The sequence below is a fragment of the Diprion similis genome, chromosome 10 (assembly GCF_021155765.1).
Source record: "Diprion similis isolate iyDipSimi1 chromosome 10, iyDipSimi1.1, whole genome shotgun sequence".
In the NCBI taxonomy this organism is placed as follows: Eukaryota; Metazoa; Arthropoda; class Insecta; order Hymenoptera; family Diprionidae; genus Diprion; species Diprion similis.
In genome coordinates, this window is record NC_060114.1 from 7,781,113 (window position 1) to 7,789,062 (window position 7,950).

A 7,950-nucleotide genomic window follows, 5' to 3' on the forward strand; every position below is an offset into this window, starting at 1 on the left:
ATGCGATGCGTCAGAAGGAATTGCTGATAATTGAGAGATGAAGAATGAAATTCCTTGGGCGCAGTTTGCAGCCTGTTAGGATGTGTCCATATATACCTACTTGTGTCTGTACGTCGCCATTTTTATCCCATATATATATATACAAACAAGATCTCCAGAAGCAGCGGTACCGGTATTTAAACGTGATCCTCGAGATGAGCTTCTTCTCTTTGTTTGCCATCGAGTGTTATACCCATAAGTATATATATACATATGTTTACCATGAATATTGTACGTGTGGGTATTATAATAACTCGGTGCACTGTACAAATTGCAAGATCGGTGCATCACCTCGGAATCGCAAAATGCACGTGTATATGCAGTATAGGTATATGTATATATACTGTTGTATGCACACATCCTTGTTGTACTATGTATGCTGCCAAGGACGTTGGGGAGAATTTGCGAAACCTACTCAACTCCGCGTGCACTTCAAATATTACCGTTATATTTATACATATACCTACCTACGTGCAGTCTGTCTATATTCTCGAAGTCCTGTAAGCGAACAACGTATATATATATATATATATATGTACACGACGTAATGACTATACATTTTCTTTACTTTCATTGTTCTTATCAGTAATCCATATTGGAATTATTTATCAATGACGTTAGACCTTTATATTTTTCATTGTGTCTTTATATCGATATATACATTGACATCGGTTTTGTTATAGTAATCCACGTGAATTAAATATTATTTTCTGAGATTTTTATTGTTACTTAACTATACTTAGGTTATCTATCATATTGTTGTAATAATTATTGTCATATTTTATTCAAAAACATCTTAATAATCGTATAACGAAAATTAATCAATTTCGTAAAACGAGATCAAGATTCTATAAGGTTAATGGAAGATAATTTAAACGAATAAACAAACGGACGTTTGAACGAAGATTATCTAATGAAAAAATTGTAATGAATGTAAACGGGGAAATTGTTCAGTACAGAAAGTGCGTGTTATATACTTAGTTGCATATATTGAAACATCATATCGTGGAAATGTTTAATCGTTTGTTCGTTCGTTAGCTCCTAACGGCTCGAGGGCTAATCTCTCCCGAATACCTATATACATAATATACGAAGGTACATATAAATATATGTGTATACACTATAGATATATATAATGGCACGTGTGTGCAATATTGTAATTACGTACTAGAGGATATTATCGCAACTCTCATATATCCGGCGATTAGTAATTTACATTGTCGAAATTTATAAAAACTTTATAATAAATATACTTGTTTCTGAACGAACTAAATTGTGCGGTAAAATTCATAATAAATATCTAGTAAATATTATTCTTACAATATATCATAGGTTTGAAATGGAATCAAATACTTACGACAGAAATACCTACAAGATTTTTTTTATTCACATCGAAATTGCGCGGTAAAAATATATTCGTAATACGATATCGAATATGTATCGTAAGTATGCACGTAGATACTTATTCAAATCGTGTATTCGAAAATTCGATTTTTCATCCCGAGGGCAAAAAATCATTATGTCCTTCAAACGAATCTGTTACTATATATACTTTATTGTATCTATACATATATGTACCTATTAAATACAGAAAATACATATCACTATAATTATCTATATGTATATATTATATATACATGTATACAGTCAGTCGAGTCACTTGGTGCAGTAATTATTACCGAAGAAAATTTCATTCTCATATAATATTCCTTCGCATTATTCACATCCATTTACAAAAACGACGATTATTTTTTCTCTCATTACATTGTCGAAGGACGAAAATATTTGCCGAACGTACGAATTCACGCGACGAATTGCGGCTGCTTTATGCTGAGGTAAAAACTTGTTGAAGTCTCCGTCGCGAGGGCCAGCAGAGATCTTTAAATTACACCAACTCGCAGCCGCCGTCGTCGCCTGACAAGGCGTTCAAGTCTCCGGGCCGTCCGGTCACTAAAAGCATCGCAGGTGCCTCGGATTCTGTGTACCTTCGCGAGAAGCGAGTTACCGAAATTATTGCTGAATTTTTTTCCCTTTGTTTTCCAGAATTTTTAGTCATTTTTTCGTTATTGTTTTACCTTTTTTTTTTTCATATTTCTACAAAATTTAAGCCGTCTGTGAATTAAAAAAAAAGGAACATCGGAATGACTCCAAGAAGTTCGAAAAACTCCGTAAAACGTCTCACGAAAATTTATTTCTCATTTCTGATTATGTTCCGATGATTTTCTAAGCATTTTTCAAATGTTTTTTTACACGCAATTTCTGTCCATAAAAATGTTCATACCTAATCCATCAAGCGTTTGTCAATTGCAAAATGAATTTTGACGTTCAGAAATTTCAATTTCAACCACGCTTCCTTATCTAGAAAAAGAAACAAACATTAAAGTGTAATGAAAAAAAAAATAAACAAAACGTCCGAAGTTACCGATTATCGGTACTTTTAAAAAAAAAATAAAAAATATATTTCGATATTGCAAAATTATTCGCTGCATAAACATGCTCCTACTACATAATATGTATAATCAATGTATAATGTAGGTATGTAGAGGCATGCAGGGTATATATAATCAGGCAGTGCAAAAGGGATATATTAAAGGACGGAGCAGTGAAAAAAAAACAAACACTAAAGTGTGTTCACACACGAGACGAATACGGGTTTTGCTTTGGTAGGCACACAGTGGAGGCACGAACGGGCGGACAAACGGGCAGTCAGACAGGAGATTCGGTTCGATGGTCCCCCGTTGCTCTAGCTAGTTGAGCTCCCCGCCGTCGCAGCAGCGCCGGCAGCACCAGCGTTACGTGCCTCAGAGTTACGCCTCGCGTACCAACGAGCGGCGTGGGCCAGAGCTACGTACGTACGTCAAATACCCGTGAGCCTGTGGACGAACCACTTGCGCGCGCAGCTATTATGCCCGTATACGTATACGAGATCGGAGAATAACCTGCCTCTGACGGAAATGACGCTCGCCGAGAGTTTTGCCTGGTGTACAGGTGTCCTCGCACGAGCACACGTGTTCACAATTCAAGTATATGCACGAATTTTTGTCGGAAGGGAACCGGAAGCCACCCTGGTTCTCGTCGAGGAGTCAAGCGTAGTGATTCATGTAATTTCGTGGGTTATGTTTTCGGAGGGAATTTTTGTCTTGATTAAGAAATTCAGAGTTTTTGTAGATGACGGGATATTAGAGAGTTGATAGAAGGAAATTGATTCGAAATATTGTTTGGGATATCGCAGGACTGTGTTAGGGAAATCTGGGTAACAATATTTTTTAGCTGTGATGTACTTGTACCGGAAACGGATAAATGATGGCAAAGGCGATGAACGTCGGCGGTATAAATGCATGGTAACAATATTTGATCTCGAACCACGAGGTCGATTCTCGAAAAATTTAACTTTCATCTCTTTAACGATATACTACAAACGAATAAATTATAACGAAGATGGGGAAGGTACGCGGTATAAAATATATATACAATATAAATTAATATTGGTAACGTTGAAAATCTTGTTCGAGGGTTCAAGGGGTGGTTTTTGGGAAGGGTGAAATGAAAAATAAATATTGCTTCACAATAATTAGCAACATACGAATTTCGGGAGTCCAGATGAAACGGACGTATTTTCCATTATGGATACACTTTCTGTAGCATCTTTTGAGATTCGTTGGTTCTATATTACCCGGTGAAGAACGTCGGTTTCCAAAGGACCCGGCGATATATGAATGAGGAAGAAACTGGTGGAGATATTTATAGAGAAATTTACTTGGCGTTAAAAATCGTCTATCGGAAACTTGAGTCAGAAACGATTATAATGAAACCTTAGCATCAAGAATGCTACCAATGTGTAATAAATTCATTTAAAAAATGTGTTCACGTTCTTAGATCAAACGGATTGCCTGCAACAGTGTTGCATTAATGAGAGCGTGATCGCGATATCAAGTGCATAGGTATAAACTGTGTATATGCATTATAAATAAGAGCAGCTTCGGTAGGCGTGTTAAATGTAGTATACCTCGATATTCGTCATGGAGTGCCTCTACCCGTCCATCTGCCCACCTGCCCACCTGAAACTAACAGTATACAGGTACGTGGATGGTGCATATTAAGATTTGCGGAACGATTCAAAGCGTGAACCAATTATTATATACACTATTTTACATGGATACACATACATGCATCTATGAAAATATGGATTACCAATACTCTATATGTACAGGGTGAGTCAATTGAAACGCCGAGAATGGGAGGAGCTTGGTTGTGTGATATCAAAGTTAGGTTCGGAGTCTTTATACATGTATTCAGTAGTGATGAGACATGAAGTCACGATATGATAACAAGTGAGAGGTGACAACAAGACAAGACGTACCTAATTCTTCATTATTGTTTCGAACCTTACTTTGATCAACTCAACTGAGCTCCTCCCATTCTTGGAGTTTCAATTGACTCACCCTGTGTACAAAGATACTTGATACACCTGCATGTATTGACCATACATGCACTATATATGTGTAATTTTATCGGGACAGTTACTGGCAGGTAGCACAGCGAACGCTCGATACGCGTATTAAATTATGAAAATAGGTGTATCTTGTTGAAAAAAGATGTATAATAAGAAGTGTGAGGAATTCAGTTGACTGCAGATCGGAAACGAAGAAGTTCGTTTTCGTCGCTACTAAAACCTTCGAACTATTTGTTTGAAAAGAAGTCGTTCCATTTAAATAATTAATCGATGATATCCGTAGAATCGGTTGAAAATGATTTTTTTCTGCCTTCTGTTTAGTTTAATTTAAAGATCGGATCTGAGTGTTTGAATAATTCAACAGATTCCGAAAGAGAATCGAAAAATCTGGAATATTCTTTTCTATCTTTGTCATGTAAAAATATTGAGCAAAAAAAATTGGATAAAATCGGATTGACAACGGTTTTACTAGTTAACGTTTTCGTGTAATAATGTTCGTGCATTTCATGTACTCGCACGGTGCGTATCCATGCGTGTGTGTTACAACCGAGTGATGCGAAGGCTATATCACTTTCAAATTTCACGACCTACGACAATTAATTTATTTGAAACCTACGTGACGTGCTCGTTTTATATCCATTCGCATATGCATATCTTGTAGAGATTCACGCATTTCGTGCCTGTAAATTTAAATGCGAGCTTGCGCATATGCAATAATTTTGAGCCTCTAGGCGCCGTTGCATTTCAAACACTGCGCATGATTAGAAAAATAATACCTGTATCATATCCATGAAAATTTGAATTTGAATTTGAATTTATTTTTTTATCTTGATGCGTATTTTAGGTATGATAAAAATTTTTTTTTTTTTTTTTGTAATATCATTCGATAAATAAGCTTTTTATATATGTATACATATTTATGCTATCCTACAATTAATGCGAAACTTTTCACCACTCGAACTACTGAGTTATTCCTTTTCTTTATTTCTTGCTTATATACAGACTAAGAATTTTTACTTTTCTCTTTAGGCACAATCGTTAAAAACGGAATGCCTTATATATTCGCCATCGTGGAAAAAGTCGGATGGAGAAAAATATCACGCTTTTGCACCTGAAAAGTCGTTGTCAAGCATTTTCACTTCCGATTCGAAAGTTTTTTTTACCCAACCCAAAAAGGTTGGAAATTAGAAGAAAAATTACATTTTTCTCTTAACCGCGACCCCATTTCAAGATATACAATATCCATAGATACCATAGACAAATTCTAATCTCAGATTCGTGATCAGCAACTCAAAAACTCACGAGTAACAAAATCCAGGCCAAAATATTGAGCAGAAAAATGTGTGTGACTCAAAGGGTTAATTCAATTTTCCTGCAATTTTTTTGAAAATGGAATCGAGGTTAAGGAAAATGAAATTTTTCTTATAAGAAACGGCCTCCGACAAGCTGTTGCAAATTTTCTAAACTTATTATTGAAAAAAAAAAAATTTGCGATTCGGCGCAGACGGCCGTTCTCTAACCATTTTCGAAACAACTTATCTGGTTTTGGACCATTGTGCGCCGAACCATTTCCACGAAATTCCCACGGGATACCGACTGTTTCCCGTTACATGTGACAATATCCCGAATCTTCTAACCCCGTGATAAAATATCCGAAAAAATAACCCCTGCAATAGTAACCCACAGCTGTAATATCATGAGAGAAAACCTCCTGAGGTCATAACCTCAAAAGACAAAATAACCGTAGACAAAAATATCTGAAGACAAAAGATCTCGAGATAAAGTAATCACGAGCAAAAACATCTCACGTCGAAATGTCACGGGACAAAATGACTCCATTTGCGTTCTATGGAGTTTGTTGGTGTGTGCGGGATCAGTGGGATGCTCTAACCTAACATGTAACTCAGAGCATCTCACGATGCGTCGCGACGCACGAATTTCAACGCTGGTTATTTTGTCGATGGTATTTAGTCCGTGTTTATTTGACCTCGATTTGTTTTGTTCTTTGATATTATTGTGACTAGTAACCCAGTCGAATTGGACCAAAAAAGGGGCTGACCCGCAAAAAATTGTAAGTCGCCGTTTTTCTTCGGAAATCGTTTGAAGGGGGGGGGGGGGGGGGGGGGCGTTGTCACTGGTAGTCTACATTTCGGTTTTCCGGGATTGCACTTCATGGCTTCAGCCGCCATTTTGAATTTACTGAATAACTCGTTTATTTTCAATTTCACACGAAAAATGGTAACTACCAAAGTTGTTTGGGATTCAATTTACTGCAATCTTGGTCCTCATCAATTTTTCCCCCAGATGAATTTTTTATTTCAAGCCACTTCGGTAACAATCATTTTTCATGTAAAATGGAAAATAAACGTGATGATGCAATAATACAATTTCACCCTCTCTTTTCGGGCCTTAATCGAAAAATATCGACCCTAGGGAAAAATTGACAAGAACTAAAATTGTAGGAAATTTAATTCCAAACAACTTTCGCAATTACCATTTTTCCTGTGAAATTGAAAATAAACGAGTTATTCATTAAATTCAAGATGGTGGCTGACCCCCCCCCCCCCCCCCTCAGCCCAATGATTTCCGAGAGAAAATCGCGACTTACAATTTTTTCCGAATTAAATCCTGATTCGAATGGGTTATAGTTATTATGTCCTAGCTGAGACGGGTTATTTTATCGTTGAGATATATTCACATTGGTTATTTGTTTCCGTTTTCCACCCCATCCCACTTCCGGTTTGCAACTGCAATCGCTAATTCTGTCAATTTTAAAGATACAACAGCAAGCCTTGAGATACAATATTTTTGCTTCGAATACAAATTTTGGGAAATTTCAAAGGATTTTTCCAGCGCACGACTTGGTGCAAGTTTCTCGTAAACAGTGTTAGAGACCAACTGCTCAACCGATTCTCATGAAACTCGCACACATGCTAACAAGCTTTTTCATTTTATCCCACTTCTGTTTTTCGCAATTAACCGATTAACTTTTTGGCTAGATCGAGCAGGTTTATTACATTTTTTTTGTGTTATTTTCCTTAGTTTTGTCGTTTCTGCAGTCGTTCTGAGGTTCACCTTTTTTTTAGGTACGATCTCCAAGTGGAGCAACTTTAGATCTGACGATCGATAAAATGTCGTTCGAAATTGTCGAAAAAATTAAAGCTATCACAGGAATATAAATGTTCGTAAGTTATTTTATTCGTTCTGATATTTTATTTTTCTGCATATTTGTATAAAGAAACAATTTTGCGCCTGAACAAGATACAATCGCACTGAGTTGCGTTGCTAGGAAAACATTTATGCAGGCGCGTTGAAATATCGACGATTGCTTCGGGCGATCAATTCAGCAATAAATCGTCGACGTTTCAATTCCTACACGAACGTAATGCATGACATGATCTTAAGATGCCAAGATTTATATCTTGAATTAATTTTTTTTTTCCCATCACTCTCGAGAT